This window comes from Sturnira hondurensis, unplaced genomic scaffold (genome assembly GCF_014824575.4).
Source record: "Sturnira hondurensis isolate 20B ecotype Veracruz unplaced genomic scaffold, ASM1482457v3 Scaffold0004136, whole genome shotgun sequence".
NCBI classification, from domain to species: Eukaryota; Metazoa; Chordata; class Mammalia; order Chiroptera; family Phyllostomidae; genus Sturnira; species Sturnira hondurensis.
In genome coordinates this window covers 24814286-24830653 of record NW_028076767.1, presented here as the reverse complement: position 1 = coordinate 24830653, position 16368 = coordinate 24814286, and positions in this window count along the sequence as shown.

Genomic DNA, 16368 nt, shown 5'->3' with positions numbered 1-16368 from the left:
TGGTCGGTTTGTAAAAACCGGTGAGCCATGTACTTACGATTGGTGCGTTTTTCTATGTGTCCATCACACTTCAAGAACAAGTGAAAACACAGTCCGACAACTAATGTCTTTTGAGCTTTTGTCATGTACTCAGCCCTGGTGCCTTCTGTTTTATCTCTTCTGTCATTAACCCTGTGATCTGGGAGCCACCACCATCCTATTTTATGGAAGACAACACGGAGGCTCTGAGGGGCAGAGTCACTTGTCCAGGGTCACAGAGTGAGTGTGTTGTGAAGGTCAGGGCTCATCCCAGTTCTTAAGCCCTTAATCACAAGGCCATACAGCCTTGTCTTAGAGTTTGGTTGGAAAATGTGTAAAATCTTTAGTTCTAGGACTGAGTTCTGTGACGGTGGGCAGCATAGAGGGATTCTGGGCAGGTGGCAGGATGCAGGGGGAAAGGATGGTAGGAGAGGGGGCCCAGGGGGGCCTGGGAAGGCCCCATGGGTCCAGCTGGGTCTCCTCATTATCATCATCACTCATGGCCAACCCAGTGTCTCAGAACTAACCCCCTCACACAAACACTCTGTAATTGCCTGATCTGGCCTAGTGAAGCGGGCAGAGGTGGGGACGTTTATTTTTCATTAAAAGGTCAAAATGAGATTACGGGAGGTGGTGCTCAGTGGGGGGGGAGCTGCCTCAGAAAATGTGCTGACTGGTCCGAACTTATTAGGCCAACACAACACACATGTTGCTGGTACCTTCTACCACCTACCCAAGCCTCTCTTTCTCCAGCTGAAGCTTAATTTTGCCAGCCTTCCCCGGGCCCCAGGGATGGTTACATGAGCTAATACAGGGATGGGAGTGAGCGGAAGTGGGAGGCAGGAGTTCAGATGTTCTTTCTGTCATTTAATAAATGGATTTTGAGCAAGCTTTGTATACTTCCCTGGGCTTTAGTTTCCTCATCTTAAAAATGGGGATATATCACCTGTCCTGTAGGCTTGTTGTGGGGCGCCAAGTTCATGATAGACATTACGCCTGGAGCACAGTGAATGCTTGGTGAATATCAAAATGTTTGAAACTATAAACGATAGTTGAAGCAGCCTGCCCCGGGCCGAGTCCTGGTCTACATGTTGCACATCCCCGAAAAGATGGCTCTGGGCTGCCAGGAGGCGTAATCCCTCCCAGAAGTCTCCCCTGAGCACCGGCACAGGCCCATCCCAAGTCTACACGCCCCACCACGTGTGACTGAAACGCAGCCAGTTACCTCCTCTCTGGGCCACGGGGGGACAAACTGCTTCCCTGACTGAACTGGGCAGGTGTTTGGGTCCCCCTCCCCCTCTCAGCCCCACCCCAGGATCCAGTCCTGTCCAAGAGGGCAGCCTTCTTATTAGCGGTGGCTGTTCTGGAAGCAGAGGACGGCAAAGAGGAGGGACAGGAAGGGTGTCTGCTCACGGCTGGGACTTTCCTCTCATCCTCTCTTGTGTGATAAAAACTGAGCTGCTGGGCTTGGGGCTCCAGGTAACACCTTCTCCCTGAAGCCTCCAGCTAACGAGAGACGGGAGCATCAGGGGAAGGCCAACCCTTGGCTCCGCCCCCGACTCTATCCTCTCTTCCCAGGGAACACGTGTAGGCAGGCTGAAGCAGGCAGGGTCCACACCTGGGTCTGTCTTGCTCATCTCACACTCCCCTCCCAGGCCATGACCTCTTTCACCTCCAGGTCTTTGCACATGCATTTCTCCAGCTTATTCTGCCTGGAACACACTTCCGTGTTCCATTGCCCTTCCACATTGTGTAATGGGCTATCTCAGATGGACATCATTCCTCCAGGAATCCTTCCCTGACCCTGTGGGTCAAGTCACATGCCTCTACTCTGTGTCCATCTGCCCCCCTCCTTTTCTCCATTACAGTACAGAGTGCACTGTAATAAGTCCTGGCGGCTTGTCCATACCCCCTCTCCCGTTACACTGTCAACTCCAATAACATAGGATCTCTTGTTTATTATTATACCCCCAGTTTCTGGCACAATGAAGGGATCAACAAATACTTGTTAAATGAATGAATGTCCCATGTGGCCCTGCAAACCACACTTTAATGTGTCAGGTTGGATGTACTCAACTCAGATATTCCTAAGTAGTAATTGGAGAGACAGCAATCTAGGATGAACACAGTAAAAATGTTTGCAGAGAACACCGAGCTCACATTCTAGACTGAGAAGCCAATCTGGGTAATTTGAGGACACTGGTCTGGAGAAATCTATGCATGATATGCTATGGGGTTCTATGTAGGCTCCCATTTTACCCTCGCCCTGTCTCTGGTGAAAACTCAGGGCTAGGAGCAGCCAAGAGCATGGATATAGCTGGCTCTTCCGGGAGCAACATCTGACTTCTGACTGAAAGCATGGTGTTCTTGCTCAAGCATGTCTGGACTCACATTACTCTTTGCAAAACCGAAAAATTAAAAACTCAGCTTTGGATTATATTCTTACCCAAAACTTACTCTATGGACCATTGATGATATTCTTAGATATTTCTAAGGAGTTTTGCTTCTTCTAATATACTCTGGAAAATGCTTACCCTTGCTTTTTTTTCCCCCCTAATTCAATGAACCATTTCTCGCCTCTGCCTCCTGCCCCTATGGTCCATAACTCAGGCTCCTAAACTCCCTGTGGTCCGCCTATAATTAGAATTGTTATGAGAAATTAATGAAGGAGGTGGTCTCTTCCTACCTTCTGGTTGGCAAAGTAACTCTGAATAAGGTTCGTTCGACCTGAAAAATGGATCCCCCTCTGGGTGGGAGCCTGACCACCGTGTCACTTCATGGTGACTCCTTTAACAGTCCTCCTGCCCCACCCTCATGTGGAGGCTACATTATTTACAGCTACTCTCAGCCTTCCTCTTCCTCCTGCCTGTGGCGAGAGTTCTGATTAGCTCACAGACATTCATCCCACCATGTTGACAAAATCAGCCTGTTTTTGTGGGATTAGCATCAAGATACAAAATATTTAAATGAATAACAACAAATAGAAGTTGTCTTAATGGGTAACAAGGGACATGGCATTCCGGGAATCATGTGCAAAGGCACCGGGGCATAGAAATATTTGGTGTGTTCAGGGAACTGGCAGATACCTGGAGTGTCAGGACTCTGGGGAAACTGAGAGAAGTGATGGCTGGAAAAGCTGAAGGTCAGACTGAGGCCAAGGTCTTGAGTGCTCTGCCAAACTGTCTGGAGGTGGGAGAGAGCCCTGGGAGTTTCCAAGCGGTGTAGCATTGACCGAGGTGTGCTTCAGAAAGATTCCTCTGGCAGCTGTGTGAGGGAAGGACTGAAGTAGAGTAAGACTGGAGGCAGGGATATCAGACAGGAAGCCGTGAAGGTGCCCATCCAGGGACAGCTGCTTTCAGGGAGGAACATCTCTGCACAAGCTGGTTTCAAGGAAGGTCTCTTTTGCAAAGCAGGTTTGAATCCCCTCTTTTAGTTTCCTTCTCAGCATCATGAGATGACTCCAGAGTCCCTGCCTGGGTAAAATGTAGACCCCAGTGGCCTTAGGAAGAAAGGGATAGATGGCGACCACAGTTTGTGGAGCCCCATGGAGGGTGACAAGTTTCCCCTATTCTCCTTGTTCCCTGTCTTACCAGGATTGTGTCTCATCCCAGAAGCGTCTGAATGAGCTGGGAGAACTGCAGACTCATTAGCTTCTGAACTAGGCCAGTGGCACCCTGGTTGCATTACAGACAGACTTTGCGAATGTTGTGCGCACTATGACGTGTTAATCAACCTCAGAAAATGTAGTCACGCTGATGTGGTTTTGCTTCTCACCCTGAGTAAATCTTTCCCATTTGCTGGCCTCAGTTTCTCCACCTGAAAATGTGGAAGACCAAAGTAAATCTAGGGGCCTCCTACCCTCATCTGTCTAGGGGTGCTAAGCTCCAGCTCCTAGACTCACCCCCCTACGGGGCTGGCGACCATGACTGATCGGCCCTCATGACCAGTCTATCAACACTATTCTACCGATTTCTCAAAGTCAGCCTTTGGCGAACCCACTGCCCACGGTGGTGTTTGTTGATTCAAGAGCGCACATTTGTTAAGCTCTAGAGAAACTGTGTACAGGGATGTTGTACATGTGATGAGGATGCAGACTGTGCTTTTACTCATCACTGGAAAAATAAAAGAGAGCATCAGGGTATATGGGGATTGCTCGTTATGGAAACTTGGCCAAGGAGCAGGGTGTGGCTTCCAATACTTGGAAGACGAACTTTTGTTCCTGCATTGTAACTCTTGATCTTTCCTTCATGATTATTCCTTAAATTTCAGTGTTTCCCAGATTCTCTTCTGAGTTCTCAAGTCATTCCAGAATCCTCTGTATGGGTTCCAACGCAGCCAAGACCCTCTCCAGGTCACACTTCACTCCTTTGGAGAATGTGTGCCCTGTCATCTGGGAGCCTCTTCTTCCATATCCTCCCTTAACTCAACAAGTCCCAGCCTGAATTAATCTCCTTTCCTGCCCAACTTGCTCTCTCTCCTCTATTCCAAGTTTCAGGAATGACACCCTTCTCCACACAGTCATCAAAGCTAGGACCTGGGAGTCCTTCTGGGCTCCTCCCCAACCCTCATTCCTTACATACACCCATCACCACAGCTCGCCTGTTTGGCCCCTGAAATGTGTTCAGAACACCCCGTTCTCTCCTACCCAACAAATCCTTATTAAGCTCATTTCTCTTCCTCTCTTCCTGGGCAATGAAAACAACCTCCTCCCATTTGGTTTCTCATCCACCAATCTCTTTTCAGATTGACTCTCCTTTCGCTACTATGGTGATTTTCCTAAAATCCTGGTCTGGTCATGTCTCTCTCCTGTTTGAGACGCTACATGAGATGCTCATGGCTTATCGAGCAAAGTTCAAATTTCCCAGCCAGACCATCTGATGTTTCTTGGATGCAATTTCTTTTTACAAAGCTCTATGCCTTTCCTTATCTTGATTCTGCTGTTTGGTTTGTCTACGCTCTCAATACTTTTCTACTTGACCCCGCTGTCCTTTGATCCCTGTTGACCTCCCAAACCTCATGCCTTCTCACTCTCCCCCAATCTCTGTGCAACCCTCACTGCTGGTCCCAGGGTGGTTATCTCATCCCCCGAATAACCCCCAGAGGTGCTTTGTGATGGCCAAAGAGACTTCTTACTGCTGACCTTCTTGCATCTAATGGATGTGTGGTGATCTCCTCTGAGTTGCTCTTAAGCCGTGTGGACAGGGGATGGGCATTCCTTGTGTGAATGGGACCTTTCTTATTCTTTTCTCCATGGGCTCTTTGTCTGTGCTCCCCTGTAAGTGGAAGGCCATCCTGTGCTCAATATCAAAAGAGGTCACATTCTAGGAATGTGGTGGTTATGGCCGAAAGAGTTCCAGATCGAATATGAAGATCTGTTTTGCCATCGGTAGGTCATGCAGTTTCGAGTGGTAAATTTGACTGAACTGGAAAATAAGTTGCCATTCACATTTTCCTACATATTCTGGGTAAGGCTTGCATTCGTGGCTTTCGTCAATGGAGCTGAGTCACTGGAAGCCAGTGTTCATTCAGAGGTGGTACGATGGATGAGGCAGCGTGTGAGCAATGATGCAACCAGCATTAAACAGGGCTGTTAGGGAACTGCATGGGCACAAAGATCTTTACTCTTTCCCAATGAGCATGTTCTAGAATGCCACAGCATTGGAAGTAAGTACAACACTGCTGCTTTTTCTTTCTTAAGGTGGGAGGTACAAAACTCACCCAAAATGGTGCATTTGACAATAAAGAACACAAAGAGATGTTGGGTGCCTGGACATGAGCAGAAAGAAATTTTGCCTGCACCCTAAGAAAAATCTTCATGTGCCCTATTAGATAATAAACAAGTACATAATTACCTCTTCTTTGCCCATTATTCTAAGTCTTCCTTGATTAATTACTATGTCTTGCACAGGCCCATGAATTTTATGATATATTTTAAAACTAAATTGATTATTTGTCAGAACCTCACAGAAACAATTCATCTAAGGGCCCCATACTTCCTGGACAACTCTGCTCTGGAAGATGACTTTATGTATATTTTGAAATGTTCCTGGATTGCCAAAGGGAACATTACACGTGCCACATAGACTATATTTTATGTTGGACTATGTCAAAGAACTCTCCAAATTTGGTGGATGCCTGCCCATCTGTTTTTAAGCAATGTGAAAGCTGGAGCTGACAGACAAAACTATGTTCATTCACCAAAGGGAAAATGCCCTAGAGAAACTAAAAAAAAATCATGTCTACAAGTTGCTGACTCAAAGGTAGTTAGCCAGTTGTGCAGCTCTGTGAGAGTGAATAGGTATTACCACCCTCATTTTGGAGATAATGCTCACACTGCTGGTGAAAGATTTAGGTGCAGTTCAAGTCCCGGTGACTCTGAGCCCAGTATCCATGTTCCTTCCATTGTATAATCCCAATATGCAGAAGTGAAAAGCAGTGTGACTTCATAGCGTCATCTCTGGTGGGCTTGGGTTTTAAAAACACAAATACTAAGAAACAGCACACAGCCAGACACCTGGGGAGATGACCCACATTTGCAAGAGCTGTGTCAAAAGGCTGAATTTGACAGGAGCTAAGGCTTTGAAAAACCCCTGAAAGAGAGGGGGTTTTTTTTGTGCTGTTTGGAAACCGATGGTGGGGGAGGAAGGGAAGTCCACCTCATGGTGATGGTGGTGCAGTGCTGATTGCTATCAGAGAGAATTGGGAGAGCTGTTCAATACATCAAAGCAAAAGCCATTAATCTGGAAAGATTGGAACTCAAAGGAAAGGCAGAACGTGTGCCTCACTGCTCTTAAGCCAAGGGTCCAATCCCACACAGACTGTCGCCCAGGGTACCAGAAGGACTTGTGGCAGTCTCTATGAAATCCCTGTTAGCGTTTTTGAAGAACTATGGAGAGAAAGAGATGCCACAAGACTGGGAAGGGGCATGTCTTGTCTTGATTTTCCAAACCCAGGTTCTCAAAACTATGGATTTAAGACCAATGTTTGTAAATGAACTAGAAATGCTTATTTAGATGATTTAGGGGTTATGTCCATTTAGAGGAGGAAATAGGAATTGGTCTGGAGGCACCAGAGTTCACTAGGAACTAGTCATTCCAAAACATCAACATTTCTCTTTTGAAAAATAAGATTTCTAGATTAGTGCTGCGGGTATTGGTTATTGTTATTTTTATCTCCCCACCTTTTGGACTCATATGGAGGAATTACTTCAGGTATGGATCTTGGTGAGATGTGGAACCCGTCTTCCATCACAAAACTGAAGATGCCTCATGCTCAATTTCCCAACCTCCCTCACGGGCAGTAGACTGGCAGAGGCTCTAGGTTTGGCCAACCAGAGTCTGCCACCCCTGACTTGAAGCTGGATTCAAGAAATGCCAAGGAGCAGGGCTACCAGGCAGAAACAGCTCTGTCGATTGAGTTTTCAGGGGTGTTGGTGGCCACAACACTGATGGAAGGGACCTGTCTCCAGGCCGATGGCATCGGAGGGGTAGTAACAACAACATCCGCCCAGATCGATTCTGCTGTGGGATTTGGCGGGCTGTTCTTGGCTACTTGATATATGACCAGTTTTCTCCATCCTTTTAGAGGCTTTCTGAGCTTTATAATAACCTTTTAACAAAGGTTTTCTATGCCTAAACCAGCCAGAACCAGTTTCTCTTGCTTGTAACTAATAACCCTGAGAGGGCAGCTGTATCTGCTAAGTCTGGGTGATCCCACAGACTTTGTACCTTGATTGTAGCAGGCATTTGTTCAAGATTCACATGTAAAAATAGTGGGTTGCAGATATTGTACTAAGGTGGATAGGAGGTTTACATTCCCAAACGCTGAGTAAATTTATTTAGGCTGGTCTCCAAGGGGGTCTCTGGTGACAAGCTGTAGCCAACAGAATAATGGTCCTCCAGAGATGTCCACATCCTAATTCTTGGAAACTGTAAATATGTTAAGTTATATGGTAAAGGGAAATTAAGGTTGCAGATGGAGTTAAGGCTGATAATGGACTGTCCCTAACATAGGGAACTTTTCCTGGATAATCTGGGTAGGACCACATAATTACATGGGCTCTTAACATGGCTGGTTTTGGAGATGGAGGAAGGAGCCCAAGAGCCAAGGAAGCTGGTGACCTCTAGAGATTGGATAAAGGAAGGGAACAGATTCTCCCCTAGGGCCTCCGGAAGGAGGGTAGCCCTGCTAACATCTTGGTTTTAGCCTAGTGAGGTTGATTCTGAATGTTTTACCTACACACCTGTAAGATAATGCATGTGTGTTATCTAAGCCCTGAGTTTGGTACAGCAACAATAGAAACTAATACACATTCCATGTGTCTCTGCAACTGACCTTTCCTAATGGAGCATTTATTAATGACATGGATTAATAATTTTCCAAGTAGACTGGGCAGAGGCCTAAGGTTCCAGAGTGTCTTGGAGGTTACAAAGAAGGCCAGTAGGAATGGGACTGGCAGAGGCACTGGGACCCTATGAGACCCACCCATGCTGCCACCAGAGCCATATTGCTTTCCTATGTTTTAAATATTGGGATTCTGGGAAAAATATGCAAAATCCATCACTGACATCATAGATAAGGGTATTACTTAGAACAACAAGAGGTAATATTTATGGAACATTTACTTAGACCAGACACCACGCTCAGCTGTTGATATACATTATCTTATTTAATTCTTATAATAAACGATCCTTGCGAGGTAGGTCTCATCTTTGCAGATGGGGAAACTTAGGATCAGAGAAAGCAAGTCACTTAACCAAAGTTCCACAGCTTGTAGGTGGCAGAGACGATATTTTAACTCGGGCAGTCTGACTCTAGGGCTTGCACTCCTGGGCAAATGGATCGAACACTTGATTGGAAAAAGCTAGTTGGAGTATCATATGGATGGCACAATTCAGAATCCAAGTGTATTTCATATGGTAGAAGATATTTATTTGGGAAAGAGACAAAGTCCTGCATTTGGATTAGAAAACACAATTATATCAAAGCATGGGTATTTCGAGGGAGTTAATCAGATTATTTGCTGTTTTGTTGCAGAGGGGTGTCTGCAGCGGGTTGGAAGCCACCAGCTTTTGGGTGTAACACAAGCATAAGATTCTAAGACCCTGTAAGAAGAAAGTTCTTTATGCAGCAGAATTGGTTGACTCATGGAGTCGTGAGTTCTCTCTGCCATTGGTAGGAGTCAAGGAAATATTTAGTTTGTGATGGTAGGGAGTTGATTCAAGCTGTCTTTAAAACATGAGGTTCTAAGATCTGAGAAGGGTGGAAATGGGAGGGAGGTGGGGAGCACGGGGGCTGCGGGGTGGGATGGGATGGGAGTAATAGACAGAAAACTGTACTTGAAAAATAATTAAATAAATTTTAAAAAATTAAAAAAATAAATACAAAAAATAATAATTAAAAAAAAAGTAAATGACCGCACCCCCCAAAAAAACCCATGAGATTCTAAGATCCAAGGGCTACTGTGCATGGGAACAAATGTTTGAAAGTCTTAGTGCTTAGCAACCCTGTCTTCTCGAGACTCACCAGGTAGAGGAAATGCTAGACTGGTTGATTTTGCCTCAGGGTGGGACACACAACCTCAGANTTAAAAAATTAAAAAAATAAATACAAAAAATAATAATTAAAAAAAAAAGTAAATGACCCCACCCCCCCAAAAAACCCATGAGATTCTAAGATCCAAGGGCTACTGTGCATGGGAACAAATGTTTGAAAGTCTTAGTGCTTAGCAACCCTGTCTTCTCGAGACTCACCAGGTAGAGGAAATGCTAGACTGGTTGATTTTGCCTCAGGGTGGGACACACAACCTCAGAGCGGGGAAAAATTGGATCAGGGAGAACAGCTGTAAAGTCCTACGTGAGAAGGCTGTGTTTCTGGGCCAGAGCAGACGGAGCCAGAAGACTTGGGCTGAGACGGGAAAGGAGAGGGTGGAGACTAGGACAACGCCCAGGTGAGGTCTGGGTGGAGCTGTCCAGGACGGGCGGTGCTGGTGCCTGCAGGCGGCAGGAACTCGGGGACACAGAGAAGGTCCACAGGGAAGCTTGTCTGGGGAGGAGCCCTGTGGGAAGTGGGTCACAGACTTGGACAACTGCACAGATGGGTTAGTCAGAAGTGGGTCAGGAGCTGGAGGTCCACCGTCAAGACAGGTGGAGCCTTGTAATCTCCAGCCTGCCTATGATTTGGTGGGGACAAATACGCATTTGTCCTGGTGATGGCATGGGCTTGGCCTCTGAATAAGATGTGGGCGTCCAGGATGCAGGCTGGAGGCAGCAGAGAGGTGCTGCCTGGCTGTGAATCCCGCTGACCAGGACTTCAGCACCACTACCTCCCCACTCCTCAGTGGATCTTTCGGTACCAGACATGAATGAATAAGCATCATTCTGGGAGATAAGCTCTTTTCCCAGAAAACATTCACCAGCCTCTACCTTCCTCTGGCCTTCAGACTAGTTTACTCTCTCCAGGAATTTAACCACCTCCGCCTATTATTCTAGGACATCATGTTCCCCAAAGCTAGTGCTTTAATCTTTTAGTATTTTAATTTTATTCTCATTAACACTCTAGCTCTCCTTTCTCACACATGAAACTGTCTGAGCCTCAGTTTCTTTACCTGTAAAATGGAGACAATAGTATTGACCCTTATTGTACAGAGAGGTGTTTACAGATAAAATTCTTAGTACATATTGAACACTCAATATGAGCTAGTTGTTGCCAGGGAGGAGGCAGTAAACCAAAAACTGAAAAGTCAGGTTATCTCATGGGATCTGATGGTACTGATAAGGCTTGATTAGGCTTTGTGGGAGGAAGGTAGGGAGAAGAAAGACCATAAAAATGGAGGTGAGACCAGGAGCACAGGGGAACAGAGTTAAGAGGGTTCAGGATGATAGTTTTGGGGTGTGCCAAGGCCAGAGGTTAGAGTGTGGCCTTGGCCAAATGCACCTGCTTACGTCTCTTCCAGCCACTGAGTCTGATACCAGTTAACCTGAGTGCTAGGCTCAGGGTGAGTCAGCATAGATGCCTATGTCTGTGTGTATTGTAGTCACCGGTACAGTCTGGAACACCTAATTTTATTTCTAGTTTTTTTCCCATTTACCCCGATTCTACACAATCTACTTCCCTTCTCTCTGTATAATTGTCTTCAGCTGTAAAATTAAAGAGCCGAGTCATGTTGGCTCAGGTGATCCCTCTTAACTGACATTATGGGACACTGAGCCAATTCTCTGACAGAGCATTCTTCCTGACCAAAAAAAAAAAAAAAAATGAGTTAAACTGAATGATAGTTTCAGAGGACTTTTTTTAAGGATCTGCAATGCACCAGGTCATGGACTAGGCATTTTTATATCCAGAAACACATTCATTTCAGAACAGGTCTATAGTCAGTGGGTTCTGGGCCCCACATTGATTGTACACTAACAATGCATCATTATCTCGGTTTCTTTTCATGTCTTATTGCATTGGTTGAATGCTATCATCTTCTTAGTATGCTCAAGCCATGTTGGTTTCCATTTTTTTCTAGATTCACATTGCCTCAGGAAATTCTCCTCTTGATTCTACCCTCTCCCTAATTCTCTTTTGTTTGTGATATTCCCAGGGGCACAGGTCCTAGGCTGTTCAGTATATCACAGCAGACCCATTTTTGGCATTGCTAGGATTCAAACAGTACCATAATTCCAGGTATCTTGAATCAGGGTCTGATTCTGTATTTCTGCTAATACACAGAAAACTGGGGACGGGAGTAACTCACAAGGGGTGGCACTGGCCAGACCCAGACAGGAACCAGAGATAATGCAAGCAGGATGAGTTCCAAGGGCCAGCAAACACTATGGTTAACATTAATCAAACATATTTTCCAGGCACTGGGTTTACCCACTGGTTCTCAATCAGGAATTCTGTTGGGGGACTTTTGCAATGTCTAGAGCCACTTTCAGTTGTCACAACTGAAGGAGAGGTGTGCTACTGTCATCTAGTGGGTGGAGGCTAGGAATTCTGCTGAACACCCTGTAATGCACAGGATACCCCACACAATAAATAATTTTCTAGCTTGAAATGTCACGGCGATGAGGTTGAGAAACCATGGGTTCAACCCTTTGCGTGCACTATCACACGTAGTCATCAAACCAACACCGTGAAGCAGGTGCTGCATTATTAACCTCCCCTTTTTATAGAGGGGAAGCTGCACATTAGGTGCATGAAGCAATTTGCCGAAGTTTGCCAAGCTAGAAGGTGCCAGAGCTAGGCGGTGATCCCAAGTTTGGCCAACTCTGAAGCCTGTGCACTTGATTGCTTTGTTGGGAACAAAGAGATCAGACCAACTGAGCATGTAGGTCAGGACAAGGAACCAGGCTCGAGGACTGGCGCAGTAACCAACAAGTCTTGCTGCCACTGCGAGAGAACAGCCCCTATCTGCTGAGGGGAGAGTCTCTCGGGGGTGCATGCATTGAACTGGGGTTTTGATCTTGAGGGTTCTCAGCCGAGCTGAGCTAGAGAAGGCAGGCACACCATCCCAGTAACTGCAGCATCACACTCCCACAGTCTGACCTCTGCAACTTCGGGATCAAGTGCAGGGAGGAGGCTGGCTGAACAGCTGGCCGCACATGCTCTCAGCCAAATGAGCAGTGTGGCAACTGGCCAGAGGTCAGGTCATCTCCTCTGATTTTATCTGCAACCATAGTCAGAAAATTGGCACCATGGGGAGTTGACAAATGCCTGGATAGGGGCCTGGCACATAGTAGGTGCCTGATAAGGAGGGGATAAATAAATCAAATGGGTGAATGCATACATCTTTTATGAGGTCAAACCTTGGAACACAGTGAAAGGGCTGGGAATAGGTCAAGGGGGGAAGGCAGGCTGGGCCAGTGGGGTGATGCATTGGTGGATGGACGGTGTCAAGTCCTTCAGAGCGGCCAGCAGAGCAGCAGCTGCAGCTACATCTTCTAGAACACGAGCCACAGGAGACCGAGGGTAAGTCTGACTCCGAGCACCTTGGGGGCTTGACTAATTTTTGGACTGCCTCATTGGAATGCTTTGGCAACCAGGCCCTAAACTCCATGACCTCCCAATCCAAGGGCAGCAGAGCCTGCAGTGTTCTTGCCCAGGACCTCCCCTGGGTAAGGGCTGAGGCCACAAATGGACTCAAAAATTTAGTTTATTGTTCTTAGAGCGGGAATAATTCTCAATATTCCGGTTTCTTCTTTCTAAGCCCTTTCAAAAACTATATTTATCCAGAGAAACTGGCTTCATGGAATCCAGAGAAACCAGCAAATAACTCTGGGAACTTTGTTGTTGTTTTTCCTCCATGAAGAAAAGAAGAGGAGGGGGCAAGGGGAGAAAGGGAACTGAAACTCACTGATGGTTTACTTTGGGTCGACTGCTTTTCATGGTCGCATTAGGGAGGTGGCGAAGTGCCCGGCCTCAAAGCATAAAGACAGACAGACCTGAGTCACCAGAGGCTTGGGTAGGTGTTCTCACCTCCCTATACCTCACTCTACTCATTGGTAAAATGGGGATAACATTTGCACCTACTTTCTAGAGCTGTGATGGAGGTTTAATCAGCTGGGGCACAAGATGGGCTTAGCCCAACAGCTAGCCTAAGTGCTCACTAATGTTGGCCAGCATTGTTGTTATTTAAGTTAATCACTCCCAGCCACCCTGGGAGGTGGGACTTACTGTCTCCATTTTACGTATGAGCAAGCCAAAGCTTGGAGGGACGATCTTCTGCAGCTTCGCTCTCAGTTCCTCTGTCAAATCTCTGCCTACCTCTCGGGCCAGGCCAGCGTCCTCTCTCTGTGCAGCCCAGGCCTTGAACTTCCCTCTCAGCTTCCATTTGTAGGTCCTTGCACCCAAAGGGTCATTCTCTGCTGTGGTGTCAACACCTAGCAGAGTGCCTGGTGCATGGTGAAAGTTGAATGTCCATCAACTGACTGATAGGTCATTCAAGGTCATTTGACCTGGTGGTGTTGACTTTGGTTTACTTTCTTATAGTGAGAGTGTGTGTGTGTGTGTGTGTGTGTGTGTGTGTTCTTTCTTAGGAATGATGAGTGAAGTGGGAGGCTGGGCACATCTTTTAGACGTTGGCGGGTCTCTTCCCTTTGGCATAGTGATAATGGCAAACCCAGCCTATGTTCCCTCTCCTTGTGGCCCTCCTCCACCAATTTCTGCAAAATCTACCATTCCCAAAGAGAGAAAGTAAAGTGTACTCTCCAGTCAGAAGAAGTGGGGAGTTAGTTATGCACTTTTTTGGTGCAGAAATAGGTAAGGTGACAAGGGACCCTCCCACGTTACACAGGGAAGCAATGGCTGATTTTTAGCATAAGGTTCTGAATCTTTCAAAACTCTGTTCTTCCTCCACTTTTCACCCCTAGGTCATCTAGTTGTCCCATCTCCCCAGAGGATTGCTAAACACAGGACGTTGCCCAGCTAACGGAAGGTGAGCCCAACTCCATTAAATAGCTATTCCTCATTAATTAATTACTTCCTCCAAGAGTAAGTTTGAGCTTTCGCTCTGTGCCAAGCATTACGGTAAGCACTAGGGGTACATAACGCAGGACAAAAAAAATTCCTGCCCTCCAGAATTTACAGCATGGTGGGAGATAGAGACGACAGTCATATAGTCATGCCAGTGAATCCATACTTATACATGGATATAAGTGCTCAGGAGGAAAACACAGTTCTACAAGAACTTGACCTAGACTGGGCAATCGAGGAATATTTCTCTGAAGAAGGAAAAGTGAGCAGAGACCTGAAGAATGGACAGAGTGCAGTTGATAACGGGAGAATGTTCCCGATAAAGGGAACATCACGTGCAAAGTCTCTGTGGAGAGTTGGAATTAAACCCTTCACAGGGGTTGAGAACATGGGAGTTGAAGAACCATCGGGGACAAGCTGGGCTGTCCCAGAGAGTGGTGGCTGACTGTGTGGGGTCTTTCGGGCTAAGGTAGGATCTGGCTTCCCTTCGGAGAAAAGTAGGAAGAGTTGTAGAAGCAGTGGGTTATGACTTGACCTATTGTTTGACTAGATCTTTCTGGCTGCTGGGGAGAGAATGAAGGGCACCTGTGTAAACGTGGGGAGACCGGTAAGGAGACAGCCGTGGTTGTCCAGGAAGAGGTAATGGTTGTTAGGATTCAACGGGCAGTGGAGATGGCAGCAGAATGTGCGCGTAGGAGGCAGCTTCAGTGGGTGAATGACAAATGTCCCACACCCAGAGGGACACTGTGATTAATTCTGTCATCCTTTGCTCACCATAGCTACCACTATAGGTATTTTACAAAACTAAGAAGGGTGAGAAGAATATTTCTTTCCATTAAGCAACCCATGAGTCCTATTTATCTTACCTTTTAGCATCATTTTATCTGTGTTGTTTTTCACCAACTAAATCATTGACCAGGTGATGGTTAATTTTATGTGTCAGGTTCGCTGGGCCACGTGGTGCCCAGAGACTTGGTCAAATATTCTTTTGGGTGTTTCTGTAAGAGTGTTTTGGATAAGACTGTCGTTTAAATTGGTAGACTGTATAGAGCGGACTGCTCTCCCTAATCGGGGTGGGCCTCATCCAATCAGTTGAAGGAACGAAAAAGCTGACCTTCCCTCTATTAGGAGAGAATTCTTTTCTGCCTCATGGCCTGTGAGCTGGGGCTTTGGCTTCTTTCCTGCTTTTGGACTCAAACTGCAACAGTGGTTTTTCCTGGGTGTTAAGCCTGCTGGTTCTCAGATGGAAATTATATCATCGACTCTCCTGGGTCTCAGGCATTTGGACTCCCACTGGAACTCACCATTGTCTGTCCTGGGTCTTCAGCTCGCTGACTCATTCTGCAGATCTTGAGACGTGGCTGCCTCCATAATCATATGAGTCAGCTCCACGTCCATATACATACGTATCTCCTATTGGTTCTGTTTCTCCGGAGAACCCTGACTGACACAACCAATTGGTGATTTGTGTCGTCCGTGGGAAGACCCAATCACAGAGGCAGAAACGTGGACAAACGGCCACTCCTGCAGGTGGGTTTGCAGTCTAGGTCGAACTGGCAATAAGCATCTAGGTTTTAAGAAGCATTCCTGGAAGATGGAACTACATTTTAAAAAGCACGCAAAGGCATGATTTGCTTGGGAAAGCGGAATAGTTCCAAACTTGCTCTAGTTGCAGGGGCTGGGGGGGGGGGCGGCTGTTGGAAGACGAGAGAAGGAAGCCTGTTACAGATGGGATTTGGCAGCAAGAAGGAGTTAAAGCGAGCTTTAGAGCAGAGGATTGACATGCCCAAGCGTGCTCTCTAGGTAGATCACCCTGTCGGCGGTGAGGAGAATGGACAGAGAGGGTGAGGCTTGGGAGCAGGGAGCAGAATCAGGAGCCTGCGACCGTAA